Raw genomic sequence first — 12,649 nt, 5'->3', positions numbered from 1 at the left:
TTCAGGGCACAGAAAAATACCACCTGCTTTTCAGGAGAATCAGTTTCAATGTTGTATGCTAACACGTTATCTTCTCTTTCTGGGTCTCACTTTCATATTTGGTCATCATCAAGGAGTATGATTAGCTAATGGCTGCCTGCTCTAAGAGATTATGCAGTGCCCTTGATCGCTTGCGCTCTAGTGAAAGATGTGAGTTTGTCATCCCCGAAAGCCAACACCAGACCCATCCAGAATGACCATAATGCTGCAGTTTTTAAAAGCCAAGCCTCAAGATTTTTATCCACAAATATTCACAATTGTTTTCAGGTACATGGTAGCCTCATGGGAGGTACAGGTAGCCTCTTAGGAAAACAGATCACCCTGGTCACTGACAATAAGCCAGATTTAATCAGCACTGATATGGGGACCCCCACACCTTTAAAAGTCAAACAGCTTGGGGAAGGTGGCCATCTAATTCTAATTCTTCTGATTCTAGGCACAGCTGACCATAGCCACCACAGCCCCAGGAGAAGACTTCTGGGAGTTTAGGATTCATACGTGTTTACTAACCATGTGTGTTTAGCTCAACAAGACACATCTACACAACCACATTAGGTATTTGCAAAAACAGGCCCATCTTTCTTTTTCATAGAGATGGCAACTTGCCTAGGTAGCAGTTCACAGACTATCCACCATCCCTGGAAGATGAACTTCTCTTTATGAATTATAATCTAGCTGACAATATCCAGAGCTCTCAAAACATATAGCTATCTTCTTTGCAGTCCATTTCCATGCTAAATTTAATCCCCCTGGCCTGCAATGTTGATGGTTGGCTGGTTTTATCCACCATTTGTGCAGGGTTAGAAGCAGCATCTGTATGATGCTTGATGCCCAGGTGCCACATCTTGTTCTCTACACATGGCAACATGAAGCCAATTTTAATCAACACCAGCGTGTTGTTCACCCACATGCTGCTTATACAATAACCCAATGACTGGTTCTCTATAAATTTGTGGGCTTCAAGTTTTTTAATGTTATCATGTTTCAGCTATTTTTGTTTTCACCTCAGCTATATACCTTCCCTTCCATGGTGATGAGTGAGCAGAGAGAAGCATATGAACAAAACCAGTCTGAACCCAGATCCCCAACAGGCATCCACTAAGATCATGTAGGATCCTACAAAATCTGATGGAGATTGTAATGTCTTCTTTAAGTGCATCTTTTTGACCAGTTAAGTTTTAGTTGGTTGCCCTCCAAATCAAAAGCTGTTATTTGTGCTTAGACCCTTCAAGTTTGTTGTGCTCCATGGTGTGCTCAGTCCCATGATGACCAGAAAAGTGCCTATAGCCTACCTGGCTACCTGGTCTTATGCAAAGGCTGCCTCAAGCTTTAGGTCTTTCTTCTACAGCTCCAGGCATTCTTCCTCATGCAGCATCTGTTGCCACAGCTGCTGCCCTTGGGCTTTGTTTGCATGGTCCCCAAGCTTCTTGGTTTCCAGGCTGGCGATGCTATTGCCAAAGCTCAGCTCTCAGGGGATTCCATGAGCTCCAGCAACATTGGCCTGGAATCCAAGCATAACGACCGAGCATGCAGAGATGCCCACCACACCTTCAATGAAGTGAGATGGCCTTGGGTTTATACTCTGTGCCTCTGCTGGTCATGCCACAATGACAGCCTCTGTGGGGTCCCAGACACTGACCCTTGGTTGCCTTCTTCACTGTGGCAGCTGATATTGTAACAGCATCTGCTCCTACTGAGCTGAATGTGTTGTGCATTTTAAATTTTTGATTGCTGAATAGTATTCTATTGTATACGTATATTTTTCTTATTAGCTGTTTGTGTTGTTTCCACTTTGGGTTACTATAAATACTGTTGTTATGAGCATTGACATGAGTCTGTGTTTACATGGGTTCTCAATTATTTGAGTAGAACTGCTGGATCATAATTCTATATATGACAGTCTGAAAAGCTACCAAATTGTTTTTCAAAGTGGGTACATTAGTTCACATTTTTATGGGCAATGTACAGGGAGTCTGTATTCTGCCCCTGCTTGCTCTCACTTACTGTTGTCTATTGTTTGATAACAGCCATTCTAGTGGGTGTGAAGTTCTATGGCACTGTAATGCTAAGAATAACCATGACTAACAATACTGTCCATATTTTAATTTTACATCTTCCTTGAAGATACTCAGTTTGCCTTTTCAATAGCTTGTCTTTTGTTAATGAACAGTAAGAGAAGTTTGTGTCTAGACAGAAGCCCATTATCAATCAGATGCATCATGTGTATATATTTTATTGCTTTGGGTGGCTTCTGTTTTTATTTGAACAGATAAATAAGCAAAGGGATAACAGCCAGTCTCTACAGAAAAAGCTCTGAATACAAAAGTCCCAAACTGCCAAGTCTTAAGTTATAGCTGTCTGAACTGTTGCCCCAGCTTCCAAATTAGAATTAAACTGAGAAACCAAGCATACAGACTTACCAGAAAAATAGAATATTCAGCTTCTGGTGAGCCTTTCTACATCTTCCCCATGTCAACAGCCTAAAATAGGGACACATCTAAAATCTTACATTTTTTTTTTTTACTATAAAACTCACTCATTCTTCTTCTGATTTTTGAGTAGCCACCAAACATGTGATGGTGCTAATTCCCCTGCTAGAGCAAAGTTGGAATACATAGTCATTTATTTTCTCCATTTTGTTGGTCTTCATTTATTTTCACTGCTATTTTCAGTCTCACTGAAATTTCTGCTGCGCTATTATCTCCTTGAATTACATTGATGATGGTATGAAAGTCATGAAAGAGGCAAGTGCTGTTAATGGTCTCACCTCTGCCCATTCTGTGAATACAGAAAGGCAGTTTGCATAGTAAATTACTAAGGAAATGTTTCAGTTTTGAAGGTGCTATGATTTCTGGAACTTTTCTAAAGAAAATAACTAAGGAGTTGCCAGAGTTACGTGATTAAGGATAAAAATTGTGTGCACCCCTGCAATCCCAGCACTTTGGGAGGCCAAGGCAGGCGATCATGAGGTCAGGAGTTCAAGACCAGCCTGGCCAACATAGTTAAACCCTGTCTCTAATAAAATACAAAAATTAGCTGGCCTCGTGGTGCGTGCCTGTAGTCCCAGGTACTTGAAAAACTGAGGCAGGAGAAATCACTTGAACCCAGGAGGCAGAGGTTGTGCTGAGCCGGCACTGCACCACTGCACTCCAGCCTGGGCAACAGAGCAAAACTCCATCTAAAAAATACATACATACAGACATACTTTTTAAAAAGAATAAAAATGTGAACTGTAAACTGCAGTTATTAAAATAAAAAAGATAATAATACAAAAATGAGAAAATCCTCAAGATTTCAACATCAACCTGGAAAAATCTTTTTTTATTTTAAATTTACAGGTTATTCTTTTGTTTAACATTTAACATACACACTAAAAAATTAAAGATTTTGCCAGTTTATAAAAAACCAGTATTTTACTAATTACAAATTCCAAGTATCTCACAAAAACCTACAAGTACTGTGTGAAATGACACAGGCTGAGGAGAAAAATAAGAAAGTTGTAGTCATAATACAGGCAAATAAGGCAAAGGGCTTTTATGCATAAGTAGCTGAAGATTAACATAAAAATATAGAAAAGCAATATTTATGAAAATAAAAGAAACAGTACTTTCTTCTAAATGTAGAGAGTCACTTGTGCTGCATGAGTACAGTTATCCTCTCTTCATAGGCAGAATCAATGCCATTTCTTCACTGTTGATATTTTCGATTATTCACCCGAGGCCACAGGCTAATTTCAATAAGAATATTTATAAATAATTATATAGCTTCTATTAGACAGCTAGCATTGTTCTATGTTCGTTTACTTCACACGTATGCCAAATAGACCTCATGAGCCTCCAACTGTTCACTTAAATAAGTTGGCCCAATAAATTCAATGAACTCAACTATGACAATTCTAAAAAGTAAAATGATTTATATGTAAACAAAAATTGGATTAAATAGCATTATCTAATTTAAAAAATAAAATGTACTCACTCAATAGAATGCAATACACTCACTGTGAAATTACATCTTAAAATTATGTTGTGAACACCATTAAATTTTCTAAGTCACTTTTATAATCCCTGAAGGGATTCTATTGAAAATTCTTTCTGAAATTTGACAAAAAGAAAATTATATAGTTCTAGAGTAACAGGCAAACAAACTAAAAAAACAGAAGATTTGCATAAGAAGACTCTAAGCCAGGAGTAACAATATTTGAGATAAATAAATTCAGTATAAAGCAGAGAAAAGTGATTTGCTTTCAAAATCTTTGAAGTTTCTGGTTTGCTGGTAACTTATCAATCCTTGTAAAATTGTTTTATTCTGCTATTTTTTTCTTCTCCAAGTAGGTACACAGCCATTCACAAACACGATTGCTTTCTCCATTAATCTGTTACACCCTAAAGTTTATTCTACAGTAATATGTCTGTATATTTAAATCCACATAAATCAAAACTAAAAGTTTGTATGTGTTTTGCACACCACAGAAGTCCCATGTTTAACAGAATAACATTTTGTAAATTGTCATTCAGAATTCAGAAATACATAGCTCCATTATAATCATATAATCCTTATTATCCCTAACATAATAACCTATAGTTACTAAAAGAAAAAGTGTAAGCTGTAGAAACAATATTCTCAAAGCTATTTGAAGACCACTGACAAAAAGAATCACTAGAGATGTTATTCCACTATGTCAATAGTATATTGTTATGCTGTTATTGTATATTGTTATGCTGTTACCTTACCCAACCTTGGGCAAGATGGAATATTAACATCAGTGGCAAGATACACATTCAATGTAAAACAGGCTTACCATATTAAAACAAATTAAGTTCACATACTGTCATTTAAAAGCATTTTTAAATCCACTGTATTTTAATTACCTTAACATGCAAATGGTAAAAGTTTACTTCTAAAATTCAAAATGTTTCACTTATTATAATGCAGAAGTATATTATTCTGAACACTTACCACACTGCTATTCTTTCACTTATGACACTGTTGTAAAACATCCACTAAGGGCCTGCCAATTTAGAATTTTGTCATGCATCTTATATTTCTGTTTTCTTAATCTTCCACAGAAAAGTGTGGAAATGTGTCCATCTAATAAAGGAAAACTTCCCATAACACTGATGTAGCAACCAATGACCATGAAATTTTATATAAATACTAAGAAATGAAGACACAGCACCTCTCCACCCAGTAAAGCAGCAAGTGAATGAGTCACTGTGGAAATCCAAACTTCTCCTACACATCTCTGCAACCTTTGGGTCAGGAGACACTGCATGAACCAACTCTACCAAGGCCTTCAGTTTGACACACAGAGCTATGTGGAGTCTCAGCAGAGTAGAGGCCTAGGCCAGTGAAGAGACCTGTGGGCCTTAGATACTCTGGCTTTCTGGGTTTCCCAGAAAACATGGCTGAAACTCCAGCAAAATGAAAGGTTACATCTCTGTGCATACTCCAGAAAAGAGGTGGAATCTAGAGGGGTGAGCCCCACTTTCACAGCACCCCACAGGATAAGACCCACTGGCTTAAAATTCCAGTCACTGGTAGCAGCACTGCACCTCCCAGAGGTGCAGCTCCAAGTTGGAGTGTGGGTCACTACCTTTGCTGCTGTAGCAACTTAGCCATTCCAGTTTTTAGGCTTTGATGAGCTGAGTGGGGGTGGAAAGGATCCCTCATGACAGCACAGCTGCTCTACAAAATCATGGCCAGACTATCTGGTAAAGGTTTTCAGTCTCATACCTCCTCACTGGACAGTGTATGTCCCAACTAGGATCTCCAGAAATAACCACTGGTGCTCTCCAGCTGAAGGAGTTTTTAAAACTTCCTGGAACAAAGCTCCAGGATGGTAGATAAGTTACCCTCTTTGCTGTCTGGGTGACCAGGCTGTTCCAGCCTCTGGCTTGGGAGATTCCAAGTCAACCAGAGGAGGAAGTGGTACGCTAACATGACAAAGCTTCCCTACAAAATGTGACCAGACTGCTTTTTTAAGTGGGTCTGAAATCTAGCTTCTCCTCACTGGGTGAGACCTCCCATCAGGAGTCTCCAGTTAGCTTTTACAAGTGCTTTTGGACTGGCAATTGTTCTATACATTTCTAGGATAGAGTTCCCAGAGAAAGGGGCAGGTTGCTATTTTTTTCTGTTTTACAGCCTTCACTGGTGATATCTTCAGGTACTGTAAAATGTGAAGTGACTAGAAACAACAGTGGTCACCCAGCATATTGCAACTGTCCTATGGGAAAGCAGCCAAACTATTCTAATCACCCCATATGTATCTCATATATTTTCACTAGGTACGTCCTCCAGGCCTGGGCCTCTAGCCAACAAACGCAAGTGCTACTGAGTTATTAGCAACTTAGCAATTCCCTAGAAAGAGCCTCCAGGGGCAACAAATAAAAGCCTCTCTGCCACTGCCTTTATATTGGAACTGTCCTTGCTACCCTCCAACTAGTGAAAAAGCCAAAACTCAAAGTGCCTTATCCACACTTCCAACAAGCTGCATGCAGTGAGCCCAAAGAAACTCTATCTCCAATGGGTCCCACTCACACTTCACTGCTTATCACCAGAGAGAAACACCCCTTGCTTGGCCTAAAATACAGGCCATTTATTCTGGACTTACTGCAATAAGTGATTATTGAGCTACAGCTCTCTGAGGTGTAACTCCCAGAAGATAAGAAAGTGGTGGGGAAGCAAGCCAGGTGATGTAGAGCAGAGGATTTGGTGTAAGAGTATCTGTAGAGGACCATGGCCAGAGATGGCCATCCCTCTAAGCTCAACTTATTCCCATAACAGACTTTAGCCATAGAAAAACTGTTGAATCTGATCTCTAAAGGATGGTCTTGCAAGAGGACAGTCTAAGCCGAGCACTTCTTGGAATGACAGCTTCTCCCCGGGCACAGCTTGGCCACGCCTGCTTACAGGGCAGTTTCAATAGCCCTATGGGCCCATGCCATACATTCTGCACTGGTGGACTTTGCCTAATAGCTCCAGCAAAGCAGCCCCTATTGCTGTGCACCAGCATGCATGTTCCCCCCTCTACTGAAGCTTCCCCCAAGTCCATGGCAAGCAACTCCCACATCACTATGAGGGCACATGTTTTGTCATGGGCATGTTTTGCTTTACTTGCCTACCAGCCCATGGGAATGCAGTATGACTCCCAACTCCAAGCAACTGCAATTGCAAATGGAGCCTTGGCTGGCACAAAGCCAGCAAGCCCTGCCCTTCCCTTGTGCTGACACTGTGCAGAAAAGGGAGGATGCTTCCACACACTGAGCTTGCAGGACACAGAGAAGGCATCAAACCTGTGCTGGCCAAAACCCTGTCTCAAGCAAATACCACTAGTACAACAGCACCCAGAATCTCCAGCAGGGGCCCCAACTCCCACCCAGATGCTGTGGCTCTAACAATGAGATAAATGTCCACAGACAGGCTGAAACCCCACATCCACCAGCACTCTGCTGCAGCTGCATCACCTCAGTCCCCCAAGCGCAGTAGACTTCAACGCTCAAGAAACCAGAGAATTAACTCAGAGCTCAATACAAGTGTCCTAGAGTTAGAGCCTGCAGCCTAGAAGTTGTGAATGGAGCATTGGCCCCTTAAAATTTCCCAGGAGTAAACCATATCTGCTGAATTTGCCTTATACCTCAATTAAACCCTTAAGGCCACCAAGTAAAAGAAAAAAAAATTTAATCCAAAGTTCAGCAACCTTAAAGCTTAAATGTAGATAAACCTGCAAACATGAGAATCAGTGCAACAATAATGACAACTCAAAAAGCAGAGTGGCTTCTTTTTTCCAAATGACCAAATCGCCTCTCAGCAAAGTTTTAGAACTAAACTAAGGCAGAGATAGCTACAGTAACAGAAGTAGAATTCAGAATAAGGATAGGAAAAAAGTTCATTGAGCTAGAAGAGTTAAGTTGTAACCTAACACAAGGAAGTTAAAAATTAGAATAAAACATTGTAGGAACTGACAGAAAAAAAAATCCATATAGAGAAGAACATAAACAGCCTGATAGAGCTAAAAGTCATATTACAAAAATTCCATAAAACAATCAGGTATTAGTAGCAGAATATGCCAAGCAGAGGAGATAATCCCAGAGCTTGACAACTGGCTTTTTCAAATAAAGCAGGCAAGAAGAGTGAGAACAAAAAATCAAGAGGAATAAGCAAAACTTCCAAGAAATGTGAGATTATCTAAACAGACCCAATCTATAACTGAATGGTATACCTGAAAGACATCATGAGACTGAAAACAACCTCAAAGACATGTTTTAGGACATCAACCAAGATCACATCCCCAAGCTAGCCAGAGAGGCTAACATTCAAATTTGGGAAAATGGAAAATCCCAGTTGGATACTCCTCAAGAATGTCATTCCCAAGACAGATAAACATGAGATTCTCCAAGGCTGAAATGAAAGAAAATGGGTTAAAGGCAGCTAAAGAAAAAGGCCAGGTAGCCTCCAAAGGGTAGCTCATCAGACTAACAATGAACCTTTCAGCAGAAACCCCAAAAAACAAAAGAGATTAGAGGCCAATATTCAACATACTTTTTAAAAAGTTCTAACCAAAAATTTTATATCTCACCAAATTAAGCTTCAGAAGTAAAAGAGATAAGACCCTATTCAGATAATACTGAGGAAATTTGTTACCACTGGGTCTGCATTATGAGAAGTGCTGAAGACAGCACTGAATAGGAAAGACAGAGGCAAACACACTAAAGTAGATAAACCAGTGACATTATAAAGAAACCACAAAGCAAAACCATTTGTTTTATACAATAAACAAGTCTGCAAAATAACTAAGATAATGATGACAGAATCAAGTACACACATACTGATACTAACCTTAAATGTAAATGAGCTAAATGCCCAAAAATAAAGACAAAGTAGCAAGCTGCATACAGGATCAAGACCCACTGGTATATTGTCTTCAAGACACTTATGTCACACAGGCTCAAAATTAAAAAATGGAGAAAAACTACCAAGCAAATAAAGAGACAGAAAAAAGCAAGAGTTTCAATCCTTGTTTCTGGCAAAACAGATTTTAGATCAACTAAGATCATAAAAAGATAAAGGCATTACATAATAGTAAAGGGACAACAATGCTAAATATATATACATTCAATGCAAAAGCATCTAGATTAATAAAGCAAGTTCTTAGAGACAGAATTTTACACAATAGTGTGAGGGACGTTAATACTTCATTGACAATATTAGATAGATCATTGAGACACAAAATTAACAAAGATATTAAGAACTTAAATTCAGCACTGTGTCAAATGGACTTGACAGACATCTACAGAACACTCTAACCACAAATAAATAAATATGCATTTTTTTAATCACATGACACACACTATAAAATCAATCATAATCAGGAATAAAAATCTCCTCAGCAAATGCAAAATAACTAAATTTCATGGCCATCTCAGACCACAGCACAATCATATTAGAAATCAAGACTAAGGAAATTCACTCAGAAACATACAATTACATGGAAACTGAACACTCCTGCTAAATCAGAAAGATTTTGAAATTAATGGTAAAAAAGATATATTACAACATACTAAAATCTTTAGAAAACAGCTAAGGGAGTGTTGACAATAATTTATAGTGCTAAATGCTCACACTTTAAAAAAAGATTAACTTGTAATGTTAACAGCCTAACATTACAAGTAAACGAACTAGAGAAGAAAGAGCAAGTAAATTTCAAGGCTGGTAGAATATGATAACAAAATTTAGAGCTGAATTGAAAAAGACTGAGACATAAAATGCTGTTTAAAAAAATCAATAAATCTGGGAGCTATTATTATTTTTAAAAATTAGCATTTTGTGGAACTCTTAAAAGGTTTTCCTCTTGCTTAAATTTTTCTGTGTATAATAAAATCTGTAATGTAAGTAGAAGTACTGTACCTCTCTATTTGTAAGGTTCATAAATAATAAGAGAATTATTGTATACTCTAAGTCTTTTGTTAAATATCCTTCAATAGTGATTCCACTTATATCATATTTGTTCTGATATATTTAAAAAAGTTGAGGACCTGCCTAAGGCTTTTTTACATTTTTAATACCTGTAGTTTCTCTTCATTATTCATTCTCTTATGTTTAGTAAGGGCGGAGAAACACTTTGCCACATTCCTCACATTTTAAGGTCGCCTTCCAGTATGTAGTCTCCTGTGGTTAAAAAGGGATGAGAAGTGGGAAAAGACTGCCACATTCTTCACACGTGTATAGTTTGCTCCAGTATGAGTTCTCTTATGTTTAGTCATACCTGAGGACCACAGTCATCACATTTGTAGGGTTTCTCTCCAGTATGAGTTCTCTTATGTTGAGACAGGTCTGAAGGATACATATAGCCTCTGCCACAGTCTTCACATTTATAGGGTTCCTCTCCAGCATGAATTATCTTATGTTTTGTAAGCTCTGAGAACCACCTACAGACTTTGCCACATTCTTCACATTTCTATGGTCTCTCTAAAGTATGCATTATCATATGTTTAGTAAGGTCTGAGAAGCTTTTAAAGGCTCTGCAACATTCTTCACAATAATAGGGTTTCTCTCCAGTATGAATTTTCTTGTGTTTAATAAGGTTTGGGGAGTAGGTAAAGGCTTTGCCACATTCTTCACATTTGTGGGGTTTCTCTCCAGTATGAATTCTCTTGTCTAGTAAGAGCTGAAGAGTGGGTAAACGCTCTGCCACATTCTTCACATCTGTAGAGTTTCTCTCCAGTATGAATTATGTTATGTGTAGCAAGCGTTGAGGAGCGAGTAAAGGCTTTGCCACATTGTTCATATTTGTAGGGTTTCTCTCCAGTATAAGCTCTCTTATTTCTAATAAGGCATGAGAATGACCTACAGGCTGCCACATTTTTCACAACTGTAGGGTTTCTCTCTGCTACAAATGTTCTTATCTTCAGTAAGAATTGAGCACCACTGAGAAGCTTTGCCACATTTATTGCATTGGCATATTTTTCTACAGATGGGTGACAAACACTGCTGAAGGTAATTATAACTATTTTTCTACCCCTTGCAATTATTCACATCTTGCCAGACTTTCTTTAAGCATAAATTATCAAGGTCACAGCTTTCATATTTTCTCAGTATTACATTTTTAGATGAATCTTTTATGTTCTGGTTTGGCAATATCTCTGCAGGGAAAAAAACAAGGGTCCAGCTAAGAAAACAGTAACAAATTATCTAACTTATTTGACTAAGGTGAATATACTTTATAAATATAAAACTATACTGAGCACATTGACACAGTGAGGCAATAAAATACTACACACTGTGATTTCTTTATAGACATATAAACTTAACAAAAATATACTAACCCAAATACCTTATTGAGAAATATGGAAACCAGTCGAGTATTTGCAGCACTGCAAGTAAGCAAAATGCCAAGAACAATACAGAATTGGAAGAGAAGGATTTTATATTTACCAACCACACCCATTCTGCATCCCCAATACAATTCGCAACTCCTGGCTTCTCCTTCCAAAAATAAAGAAAATAGTGCCACATGTGTTCATGCTTCTGGCTTTGCTCTGTGGCCTTGCCAAAGACTAATTTCCAGGATCCATGACAGTGCTGAAAGGAATGGTGGTATACTTTGAATGACAGTTTGGGTCAGCTGAGGTAAATGAGTGTTACAAGAGAACAAAGACTTCAGTTCCATAGTCAGACAATGAGCATAGAAAGTGATTACAGGCTCTCAATAAGAAATGTGGAAATCTTCTTTAACTGAACAACCAACACAAAAGCCCAGAGAAGACACATCCATAGAACAGCTTTGAGAGACTCTGAAAACCTCTAGCCTAAAAAATTGGTGCCATATTACCCAAGGCCAAAGCCAAGTCATAAATGTTTTGACATGTGGCTTTTTTTGTATAAATCACAACCAAAGATTACGACATAAACAAAACATTAGAACTAGATGGCGCAGTAAGAACAACACAGGATCGCAGCTCTCAGTGAACACTCAGAGGGTGAGTCAAAGCCGCATTTCCAGACAGATCTTTGTTGCCCAAAGAATGGGGAAAATCTCAGGTGTACAAGAGACACGGAACGCAAGTGCAGCCATTTCGGCTGTTGTGGCCGCTTCAGCCAGCGCCGCAGCACAACAGCACTCTGCAACAATCCATACAAAACACACTGGCCCGGGTGCCCTGCTAAACTGGCAATCTGAGATTTGGGAGGGCATATTAGCATATCCATCTGATTAAATGGGACTTGGACAGTGAGCCAGACCAGGAGATTCCTGGGAAGTGGCGTTTGAGCCAGCGCAGTGGCTCGCTGCACAGGAAATCACACAGATCCCAGTGCTCTAACAGCGGGCGACCGAAACACCTAAGAGAAAGCCATCCGTTCAACTTAAAGAAAAAAAAAAAGGAAGGCACTCTGAGGCAGGGAGCCAGGCAAGCGGGCTCGGTGGGTTTCACCCCCACAGGGACAAACAAAACAGCAATTCGAAACGCTCCGGGTGGAGAGTTTCACGGCGGGCACAGCTGAACCCAGGATGATGAAGCTTGATGGGGGAGGGACGTTTGCTATTACCGAGGCAAACCGTCCCTACTGAGGTACACTCCCATTGCTGACGCAGCCTGCTGTTGCCGAGGCAACC

General features: G+C 39.2%; 1 long non-coding RNA gene across 1 annotated transcript in view; it reads right to left on the bottom strand.

The window, feature by feature from the left end:
- Positions 1-3,331: 3,331 nt before the first annotated feature.
- LOC128930976 (uncharacterized) overlaps positions 3,332-12,649 on the bottom strand; it is a 50,583-nt gene continuing 41,265 nt past the window's right edge. Inside the window, exon 4 of the long non-coding RNA XR_013526855.1 lies at positions 3,332-11,177. This is a non-coding gene — a long non-coding RNA (uncharacterized LOC128930976). The remainder of the gene's footprint in view (positions 11,178-12,649) is intronic.

The sequence above is a fragment of the Callithrix jacchus genome, chromosome 15, assembly GCF_049354715.1.
Source record: "Callithrix jacchus isolate 240 chromosome 15, calJac240_pri, whole genome shotgun sequence".
Classification (NCBI taxonomy): Eukaryota; Metazoa; Chordata; class Mammalia; order Primates; family Cebidae; genus Callithrix; species Callithrix jacchus.
This window is presented reverse-complemented; position numbering and strand designations above follow the sequence as displayed.